General features: G+C 34.2%; 1 long non-coding RNA gene across 1 annotated transcript; it reads right to left on the minus strand.

Moving 5' to 3' along the window:
- Positions 1-10032: 10032 nt before the first annotated feature.
- Positions 10033-11876, minus strand: LOC135150763 (uncharacterized). The gene is made up of 4 exons (XR_010288975.1): positions 11676-11876; positions 10461-10541; positions 10328-10381; positions 10033-10237 (listed from the first exon to the last, which is right to left on the minus strand). It is a non-coding gene; the product is annotated as an uncharacterized LOC135150763 (long non-coding RNA).
- Between the last annotated feature and the right edge of the window lie 467 nt (positions 11877-12343).

Raw genomic sequence — 12343 nt, forward strand, 5'->3', positions numbered from 1 at the left:
CCTTGATCTGAGTAATTACTCCTACTTGATTATCAGATCACCAGATCAGGATGGGAATTTGCTACATCTACAATGAAGCATCTTTCCAGGGCTCGGAATGTCAACTTTGAATGGAACCACTGGTAGTAGGAAAAGAGAAGTTTTTACGGACGAATCTTCAAGGGATTTCAATCTAACTCAGTGATTCGGGGATATGCAATTACACAGTGAATTGTAGCAATGCTAAATCCATCTAGAATCAACTGAACCAAAGACGGAGAACTGTGGAGGTTTAAGGATATAATTATCGAGTTACTACCGCACCAAATCAGTTTCGTGCATTTATGTCAGAATCTTAGGATTGAACAGAAGAGTTTGTAACTGCTGAATTTGAGGAAGCTTAAGTCGACGAAAGTTAACACTTTTGAAGAATGTGAGGACATAACTTCAAGGATTAGCATAACACTGTATGAGAGGTTTAGTCATGTCAGATTCAGATGGAACCTATTGGTTTCAAGTGGAGACTCTTCGGGGTTCAGTTCGACAGGTTGTTTGAAAACTGAGTTGGTTAGTACACACAATATTGATTGGTATCTTTAGCAAAGAAGGGTTGCTATATATATTGAATCCTCGACAAACAAAGATGATGGGGCTTGTCTGAAATTCAAGTGGATGTTTTGAAAGAAGCATCACAACAAGTTCTTATGCTATTTTAGGAAAGGTGTGAGCTGGATCAGTTGCTGATGAGAAGGATGATTATGGTTATCTGGCTATCCTAGCATTCTCTGAAGATGACTCAACTCGCACATCTCAGGTACGAATTCTTTCTAACTATGCAATACATATTTCTTTATATTCAAAGCATGTTATAAATCTCTGAGTAGAATTGTTTAACACACAAGCACAAGCATGATAGCATCACAGTAGAAAATGTTAAACTGGTATGCTAGATGACTGTTCTAGTTACTAGGCTTGATGATAATCTTGTGCATGTGTCTTTAGCAGATTCTTAACATGTGTATGAATATTTAGGATTTGATTATTTGCAATGGTGAGATTAGAAGCTTTCCTTTGGAACACGACTCTTAGTTTTATGGGTTATGATCCTAGCATATATAACTTTGTTAAAACACTTAGTTTCAAATTCCCTAGTACAACTAGATTTGCTTATTTATCTAAATTGTTTGTTAAGGAATTTATTTGTTCTATGATGGAATGTCTACCTTGTGTTAGTAGAACTTTTAGAACTTCATGTTAGATCTAAAACTAACTTAGGTAATAGAGATAGTATAATGCCGTATAACAACAGATTGGGATTAATCCTTATGCTCTTAGAAGATTATTGAATATCTGTAATTCTACATGCTACCTGTTACACTTGTGTTAATTGGTTTAAGTAGAGAGTACTGAATCTTCTGAATTGCATAACTGCCTACCTTGCTCTTGTCTTATCTTTGATTATTTGCCATGTGTATTCAACATCATGTCTGCTTAGATTTTAGAAAAGCATGTTTGAGAATCACATTAGGGCAATGTCTAAATAAGAATTAGCATGTTAAGGTTGATTCTGTTGTTACCACTGTTAAAGAAAAATCTCTAATCCATCCGGACCCAGTTATGATTGGGGACCATAGAACACTTTCCATTTGTGATTGCAGGTTACATATGTTCCATATGATTTTTGGTGCACTCTGTTTGCTGAGTAGCTGAAATCATATATTTACCAAAAGTACCCTGTCAGCAAATGTAATCGTGTGAGCAGTTCCGTCAATAATCTTTGAAAGATGACAACAAAGATTCTCTTGCGGGACATGCCTGTTTTCCTGGAATGTCATCATGGAAACATATCTTTCTTGAAAGAGTCAAAGCACACAAATTCCTAGTATCAGACTGTTCTCTAACAAAGGACATTATGTCAGTTCATGGAATAGTGTTTTATCTCAAATCAGGAAGGATTTGAATTTGCTCGTAGCTAATATGTAACTTCAATTGAAGATGGAGTGAGCTGTTTCGATAGTAAAGCTTCATGAGATAAGTGTTAGCTATGGCATCTGAAGCTCTCGCACTTGTATGTCAAAACAAGGAGCTCTTTCTATTCGTAAGAAGATAATTGGTGAGAGGACTACCTCATCTGGAATTCATTATTGGATGAAGAATATGAGTTATGTCAAAATAGGGAAGTCGAAGGAGCATCGCACAGAAGCAAAGATATGATCAACATTACTGAGCCGCTTCAGATGATACGTATGGATTTCTACGGATCAGCTAATGTCATGTCTGCAAACAAAGCCAGATATCTTTTTGTGATGATCATTGACTACTCTAGATTCTTTCGTGTTGTTCGTATGTGTTCGAAGGACAAGACGTCACAAATGAGGGTTGATCAAGATGAACCCTGATCATTGATAAATCCAAAAAGACACCATTCTTGTCAGTGGCCAATCAGAAGCAAACACTAACTCTTGGTATGTGTTTGGAGGAAAATGCCTCTTTGCAACTCTTGCATTTGAAGCTCAAAGAATATTTTCCTCGGCTACTCTATGAAGTCTACAATCTACAGGGTGATTGTGATTGATCAATAGAAGGTGATTGTAAGTCTAGACGGGACATTGAACGACACTTTGCTCCAAGCTGTTAAAGGTGATAGTATTGGTTTAATAATGATTCAGATCCAAGCAGAATCTCTTTGCAAGGATAAGGATTATTAAGGAGATCCCAGCAACAGTTTAGGGGGAGCATTTGGTGGATTCACTAGTCAAACTCAACACTATATTGAAGAATGAACAGGACATATCAAGAACGTATCTGCTTAGACAAAAGGTTTGAGTCTATATCATTCCCGGATTCTAGTTCTTAAATGTTCCTAATGGTGAAGTGAAGACTAGGAGAGCTATTGTGAAAGGATGTTATTTCTTTTAGTTTCAATCTGAAGTGAAACTTGAGGAAGATTCAGAAGCTCTTAAAGGGATCCAGATTGAGTGATTGCACAGCAAGATGATCTCAATCAATTTGAAAAGCAGATTGTGCGGATTCTGATACCCTGACCTAAAGACAATTCGGTACCTAGTACTTGTCGGGTATTCAGATTCCAACTGGATAATTTTGGCTCTGTTACGAGGGACAAGCCAATTTGGTTGCTTAGAGTAACTTCAAAGAGAAGGTTATGAAGATGATGGAAACAGAATCTTCAAGTTCAGGACTCTACATCTTAGGGGACTCAACGACCTTCATGATTGAACTAAAGCACCATTGACGAGACTCGGGTTCAGGATATTACAGTGAGCTAGAAGATGGAGCTTCATGCAACATTTCAAGGACTTTGCAGTTGCAGATCCAACGGAATTTGTATTCTCATTCTTCACCAGCTCTCTATGAGTTGTTATCCAACACCTGATGATCGTCACAGACATGGTATGACATCTGACTAGCATACTATTTTAATATCTGTTTGCTAGAATCATATTTGGTATCCAAATTATTACCTTTCATGATACAAGGCACAGACAATACGACTATATGTGCTGTGATACCATGATTATATTATATGTGGACTAATGTTACTTGTGCAAGATAATTGCTAAGTGAATGCAGATTAGTGATATGATGAGTTTGTTGGAAAGTTGCAATTCTTTATGGTCTACTAGTTAGCCTAAAGAGTGATGGCAATAAAAGGAAGTCAGGAATCTTTTGAATATGCGCATTTTGGAAGATTATAGACCTGCCAAGACTTAAACCAACAACCACTGAACTTGATCAGTACAATAAAAGGTACATCAACTGAAATGTCAAGTCTCAGAGGTATTCAACTTATCACTTTACTTAACTGCAAGTAGATCACATACTATATTTTCTATAAGGTATTACTTCTTTCATGAGCATGTCTATCGTATTTCTTAAATGAATTCATGAGTATTAAATTGTCTATACATAGGACTTGTGAATTTATTTAAAATCCAGTACCTCGTGCTTTTTGCTATTTTATATGATTGCCATGTTTATTGATTTGCATGCTTAGATGGTGATTATATGTTTTAGCATGAGTATTTGCTATTTCAAATTATTTAAATTGTGTTGCATGACAATTAAGTGACTTATTTGTTCATGATTTAAATGATTAGAGATGACATGAAGCATGACTTAATTATGTTATCTTTCTTGATCTATACCTCTTTAACAATTGGTATCTAGTAGAGAAATTTATCATAATCTAGTTGCGATATATCTGTATTTGTGAACACACTTAGGATTATCTTCTAGGTTGAACTCACTTATATTTGTATATGATCTGTAGCATGACTTATTTGTTTCTAGACTTATGACTTGTATCAGTAATTGGTATGTGGTTAGAATCTAGTTAGAATTAGTCATGATATACTAGTATTTTTGGAGTTACTTAGATTCTCTCTAGGCTGAATCCATTTATATTAGTGTATATACTCGAAGCATAACTATTTGTGTTGGATATTTAATGATTTATTATTTGGTATTTTATTTCATGTCTAACTGCATATAGTTGTGATACTTTTAGTGTTAGTGATTTTTTTTGCATGCTTATATGTAGATCACTAATATTAATTGTTAATATTTTTCTGCGAGGAGTTGTGTGAATTCACTTGTGTTTAATGATTACATGTATAGGACTTGTGAACTTTTCTTCAACTTTCCCTCGGGCTTGCGAATATCTTTGTATGATTGTCATGATTTTAGTTGTTATATGCCCATCTGATAATCATATGATATTGCGTAGATAATTATTATTTTATCTTAGTTAAATTGTGATCCATGACAATTATATGCTTATTTGTTTCATGATTGACTTTGATAGAATAATTAGAAGCATGATTAATTCATTTTTGAAATGTTTAATTGGTATCTATTTTTGATGCTTTGTTAATGTTTTATTTGTGAATTGATTGTGATGTGTTGGCACTGGTGAAATATTGTTGCATATTTCTTAAAACCACTGGTGCTAATATATTTTAGGTGTTTAATATTCTGAGTACAAGGGAGACAACAAAATCTTTATTCTGTCTCGTATTTATGTTCTAAAGTGGTGAGTTTCTGTCAAGAAATTTCCTTATCAATTGATTTCAACAATTGGTATCCACTACTCTATTTCATAAATATTTCTTAGAATATTTTACATCAATACATGAAGCGTCATAGGACGAGACATTGATTATCTTGTATTTGTGTACTTGGTGATCTTTGTCACTTGCAGCGTCTGTTTTGACGATGTGCTAGTATGATGCCTTTTCACTAATTATTGTGATGAGTGCTTTATACACTGTAGCGAATAAATTTTCTTGTTTCCTTTTTAAATTGTAGTGAGAAACAAGAGTCTGTGTCTTTTTCAAAGACAAGTTCATTTAAAACTTTTATGCATAGATTCAGACTCTCGTACTCAAACCAGTTTTTAATGGAAAACTTTGATTCTTTCATCAGTTGTGATTGTCATTCTTTATGTAAATCATTTTACAGTCACAGCTGATTCATTTTTCTCAAAAGATTAAATGCAATTGCTTTCATTCAAAATCATAGATTTTCAAAAATGCATTTATATCTCTTTCTGTTCTTCGGAACTTAATCAGCCTTTCGGCTTTCCTAAATAGTCATAAGGTTGAAAACCAACAATCTTTATCCCAGACTATAAAACCAAATTCAGAACACATCCCAACTTTCCCCCTGGAGTAATAAGGAATTTTTTAGACTAGAGGTCAATGAGGGAGAAACTGTACTTGTTGCAGCAAATAAGGATGTGAGGGATAGTGTACCCACAGCTCTACCTCTCAAGATGAAAAGGTGTTTTCAAAATTGAGGTAACTGTTGCTCATCTGTATTCTCCCAAAAGAATATAGAGCTGAAAAGGCAATAAAACAGTCTCTGGAATCATTCTCTCAACAGGATGAGTCCATTGAAATTCGCTCGTCAGCCAGAGCATCTTGTATTGAGTCAAGCACATCATCAGTAATCACTCTGATGAAGAGCCTAAACAAAAATCTTATGGACACAATACAAGAGAGTGCACAGTAAAGTTAAAGGTTTTGTTCCAGAAGCAACTTCTTCATTTACCATTTTACGGTAGATAAGATGGTTGATGCCTTTACAGGTGTAAGGAGGAAACGAGGATCTCAATTGCCAAATCTTCAGGATTCTCGTCTCCCTCCCCAGATAAGAACAGATCTGGATCCAATCGGAATGGATTTCCTATTTATAGGAGATCGGCAACTCTCTGACTATGAGTCAATTTATTGATGAGTCAGTTGAGGATCGGGGATTTACGAAACCCCATTGCACCGCCAGTGACCTCTCTTGAAGGGGCTATGGTGATTTTCTCATGCAGGTACAGAAGACCATACTTTGAGTGCTGAGAGAAACACTGTGAGCCAAACACTGAGAGTTAAACACTTGGTGAGATTCTGAGAAGGTTCAGTTAGATATCTGAATGAGAAATATGGCATGAGTGAGTGCAAACACATAGGATTTTGAGAAGAGTGAAAATTGGTATTGAAAGCTCACAAGTTGTTGAAAGAATTGACGGAAGCAACTACGGTTCATTCCATTTCACGGTGTGAATTTATGGTTGATGATTCTCTTGAATCAAGTGTCTTCACAGACATTGAGGAGGACTTAGGCCTTTGCCATAATTAAGCCTTTGTCTAACCTCCCAGAGCAAACAACTCTGGATCCTTAATTGGATAAGCCACTTAGTGGTTGGCAACTTGTGGACCATGATTCGGATTTATCTGATGAGTCTGCAGGGACTGGGAATTACGAACTCCCATTGCACCACCGGTGACCCCCTTTAAGGGTGGCTAAGTTGATTTTCTTGCAGGTATTCAGCATTTTGGAAGCTCAGTATTTGTGTGGTGGGATACACTTACAGAACTCGTGAGTGACACCCTTACCTAAAAACCGAGAGAAAATTGAGTGTTGAGTGATACACCTGCAGAACATTTTAGTGAGACACCCACTAATTACCAAATTTATACCTAAAGTCAAAGTGGATGTTGTTACTGGAATGTTAGTTTTTACTCATTACTTTTCCGTTTGGAACCTATTCTTTCAGCATAGGGACCAACCCAATCAAAGTAAACCCTTCTTCTGAACTCTTTCTTCGACCCCAGCTTTAGCGTTGTTTAGTTCTCTATGGGGAGATTATCTTTTGGTACAGGAAGTATTGTACACGTTCCTTGACCATATTTGATACCACATATCCTCGGAGGATTCCACAACTAAGGGGGAGAATATATTTAGGGGGAGAATTTATGAAAGGGGGAAGAAAAAGTAAGTTAGCTTTCTTTAGCTGTCTACAACTAAGGGGGATTAAACTACTCTTTAGCTGTGTACTACTGAGGGGGAGATTCTTCTTTCAACTAAGGAGGGGGATTGATCTTTCATCTAAGGAAGATAGCTACTTATAACTAAGGGGAACCTGATCAAGGTAACGGGAGGAGAAGTATAAGGTGATACAATTATTCTTCAGTAAGTGGTAGACAGGAACTTATTCATTACCACTGAAGAATTCAATGAAGCTGCTGATTGTTCTTTGCATAATGGAATGTTTTGAATTCTCTTCAAGACAGACTATGAGGATTATCTGGCAGGTAAGCAAGAACCATGGAAATACAGGTGATATGCACATCTGTTGTTTCTATTCATGAAATCTGGAAATGTATTATATGATCCAGAAACTTTGTAGCATTATTTACTAGTCCAGGACTTTACTTTTTCTAGTGTTAGTTGAGTTATCCTCCAGAGGATTTGCTTGTTATGATTAACAAACAAATAGGGGGAGATTGTAAGTCTAAATGTAAAGACAACCCTATCTGTTACATAGGGATGATAACTCAACAAATAGAACAGGACAAGTAAATAACACTACGCCTGCACCGGAATCGGAAGATACGAAGACAAAGGTTGAAGAAGCCATCTACAGTCTTGAAGGAATAAGTTCACTGGAAGAAGTTCATTAATATGTTCATGCCTCAGTGAAGAATAAAGATTGAAGTATTCAAGATTGTGGAAGCAATGAAGATGTTGTCCAAGTACTCGAAAGATTTCAGTGCAACCCCTGAAGCAAGATATTTCTATATATCTTGGTTGGTTATTTATAATCAACAAACTGAAGCATAAACTAACCCGGAACCGACTGATCAATGGTTGCTGACAAAGAAGGTACAATGTTTGACTTCAGTGTTAGTCGCTTGTGAACCAGACCAGTGCACTAAGCGTCAGCACGTACGGAGCTTTGCAAAGTATTTATCGATCGAAGAAATTGATCAAGTTATCAAGTCATTTGTTCCAAAGCCAAGCCAAGCCAAATGCTCTCCTTTTACAAGCTATGCCAATGCTTACTGCTCAACTGTCAAGTTTCCACACAAAGCCATATCAGGAAGTGACCTATCTTTTATATGTGTGCACTTATATATTTGTATATGTACAAATATATTTATATATATGTATATATGTATATTTAATTAAATATAATATATATAATATATATGTATATATGTTTTTAAACATATGTATATGTATATTTATATGTATGTATATTTAAATAAATATATATGTATATAATATATGTATTTATATTTTACATAAGCAATTATATAATTAAGTGTATATATATATTATATTATGTGCATAAATATATGTATATTTAGAGAGAGTTATATATATCTTTATATATATATTTATATTTATATTTACACATAGTTATATGTATATTATATATATTTAAATATATGAGAATATATTTAAATATATGTGTATATATATGTTACTATATGTTTATATAAATATTATATATATGTATATATTTATATATACTTTTCTTTATATAGATTTATGTTTATATTTATATTTATAAATAACTATATATATATTTATATATATTTATATATATATATTTACATTTGTATTTACATATAATTATATATTATATATATTTAAATATATGAGAATATATTTAAATATATATACATATATTATTATATGTTCATATAAATAAAATATATATGTGTGTATATATTTATATATACTTTTATTTATTAATATAATAACAACATAATATATTATATTATATATATTATGCATGCATGTGATGATGTCAGGTGTCAAGGGCAACCTAGGGTTTGCATGTGTCTCTCCTGAGCTAGGGTTTCACACACACTTGATTTATATTCTAAGGCATTGCAGGAGGAGTGATAACAGTAGTATACAGGAGTCTCCTTGGCGCAAGTTTAAATCAAAGAAGGTCTTAGGAGAGAGAACAGTGGATGGTTTACCCCATTGAGGCGCAAACTCAATATACATATATGTGTATATATGTATTCTGGCGCAACTTGAAGAGAGAGAAGAGTGGCAGTGCTTTACCAAGCGCAAGTTCAAGTCTCCCAAATATTTCTAAGTCATATGAATACTCTGGGTGTACTATGGCGCAACAATTGACCTAAGATTAACTCTCCATCTCAGCGCATCATTTGACCTCCCTGAAATTCCTCTAAGTCCCAAACACAGTGTCACACTGTATAGCGCAGCTTTTGACCCTCCCAGGCGCAAAGTTTGACTGACTTACACTTAGAAGAATTTCTTCTAAGTCACTATACTGAGATCTGTGAAGTTTGGCGCAACAATTGACCAGCACGACATTTGACCTTCTCTTCTACACTGATAAACTTGGCGCAACTTCAAAGGGACGAACTCATGCGCAAGTTTGATATACACATTTGTGTATATATATACATCTTGGCGCAAGTTTGGCTTGATGAAGTTAACTAGGGTTAGTTAGTGAAAAGCCTATAAATACCCATGGATTTTGTTCTCATTTGTAACACACTCTCCACCACCTTTATGGTGGAATAGCTTTGTGCCTTGCACACTACTACACACAAATAAACTCTAGCTTAGTTTTGTATTATATATATATTTAGAAGCTAGGGTTTGTGAGTGTAAGTAGTAGTAGCCATTGTAGCCAACCTTTGGGTTTGGATTTATAGCACCTTCGAGGTATTTATCAATATACAGATATACCTTGAAAAATATTGTGTGTTGGTTTAATATTTTCATATCCTCAGAAACCGACCTAATAAATATCCGGAACACGAAACCCATTACAGGACTGCAATTTATTTATCCGCAAGATTCGAAAGAATTTTAAATTGTAGTGAGTATCGTATTCAACCCCCCCTTCTACGATACTTTGGACCTAACAAAAACCATGTATCTTGATGTGTTCCTTCTTCACAATGCCTACCTGTTCAGATGAACATTAACATGGAATTGATTAAGAGAACACATTGTACTAGACAAATGTTTTGGACATTGGGGAGTATGAGAAGATTACTTGAACAAGGAAGGTTGAAAAATTCTTCCGCTGATAACCTTGAAGCTGAATAACCTGATACATTAAACAAACTGTTAAACTGTATAAAATATGCAAATAAAAAGTATGCCAACATAAAGCAAAATATGCCCACCATTCGGAGCTCAGGGTCTCGAACTACAGTATCATTGTTGGATGTTCATGTTGACTGGAGGAGCTCGCAAAGTATCTTGAACTGTCACCCACATATCCAAAAACAAGGTGCTATCAGTGTTTAGTGGAACATGTTTATTGATCCATACATGACTTTTCATGCAGGAGTGACTCTGTCGAAATTCTTTTCCTACTCCCGATTGTACAACTATAATACTAGCATCTCCCGAAAAATTCAAAAGTTTGTTTAATGAGTTTCGAATACACATGTTTCTTATTGCAGTAGAGCAGATCATAGAGAATTGCAAAAGAATCTCTACATGGACATGTCATGTAAACTTAAATTTTACAATCAATAATACATCTTACCCATTCTTTAAAAGAGAAAGGCACCAGCATGATTGGACATGCTTCTCTTCAAATTAGGGACGTTTAAGTAGAACAAAATTTCACAGTAGAATAAAAATTTATAACATTGCAGATAACATGCCTAATTTGGTTCTTTAGTAGAAGCGTAAATATAACACAAGAGAAAAAGTAAAAAAAAAAAATCACCAAAGCAGTCTACAATAGAATCCAAATTAAACATATAAATCATTGAAACATACATATCTCATGTATAATATGATTCTATAGTAGAACATAAACAACTTACCCATATCAAACTCAATCCAGTATCTAACTTTAAAAATACACTCACGGATCATATTCGAAACCACTAAAACAACAATTATGTTTATAAAATCATAACTTTCCACAAATTACAGTGATATGCAACTTAAAAAGTGAAAATCAATAAGATTAAACAAAAAAAACCTTTAGGATCAATGAATATGCATATTTTCATTCTATATTAGAGCCATAAATTATAGATAACAAATAACATATATTGCACCTTTAGGAGAAAAATTACTATCAAGTAACATAATTGTATCAATTATGTGATTCCACAGTAGAACTGAAATTAATAAACAACAGAATAACCAAGGAATATCATATATAACATGGTTCCACAATAGAATAAAAACAAAGTAGCAAGTATTAACAAAATCAGGTAGTAAATTAACAAATCAAGTTTAATGTTCAATAATAGAATCGAAATCATAATCGAAATTAGTAAATCAACAAGTTATGACTGTAGAATCACAAACTCTTACAAATGAAACAAATTTGACAATTAATTAAAACGGATAATAGTAGTCAGAATTAACATAACCTGATGGACATCGAACATCGAACATCGAGAGTTGATTTGATAATTTGAGTTCATTCAAGAAAGGTTCCCGGATTTCATCGTGCGCGCCACAAAGAGTGTAGATAGAGGGCTGGAGAGGAGGGAGAGTAGATCGGGGAGAGAGAGGGAGCAAGCGAGGAGGGGAGAGAGTAGAGGAGAGAGAGCGCCCGTAGAGAGAGTAGAGAGAAACATCGTAAGGAACAATAAGTCAAGATCTTTTTTTCAGAAGTTCACAACCGTTAGATTAGATAAAAACGAACGATTAAGATTAAATTTAGGGTGTACAACGAAACTCCATATAAGATGTCCCTCCATTGAATTTAGGCCTACTCGTGATAAAATTATAAGACTCATGGATAATTGGATAAGAAAAATGATATTTTTTCTCAAAAAGAAAAATGATATTTAATCATTTGATATTCGAGACAAATTCAAAGAACTAATACAAAATCACTATACTGCATCACCAAAAATATTAAATTTTTATATTTTAGCTCAATACGTAAAAACATTCGAATTAATATTGAAATTTTGAATAATATATTTGTTCTAAAAATTAGTTAAGCTCTAGAAATTGGTCTCCGAAAATATAATTTGAAGAATATTTTTTTAACTAAAAATTCAAGCGGCGTGTTATAAAATCCATTTAA

This window comes from Daucus carota, chromosome 1, assembly GCF_001625215.2.
Source record: "Daucus carota subsp. sativus chromosome 1, DH1 v3.0, whole genome shotgun sequence".
Taxonomy (NCBI): domain Eukaryota; kingdom Viridiplantae; phylum Streptophyta; class Magnoliopsida; order Apiales; family Apiaceae; genus Daucus; species Daucus carota.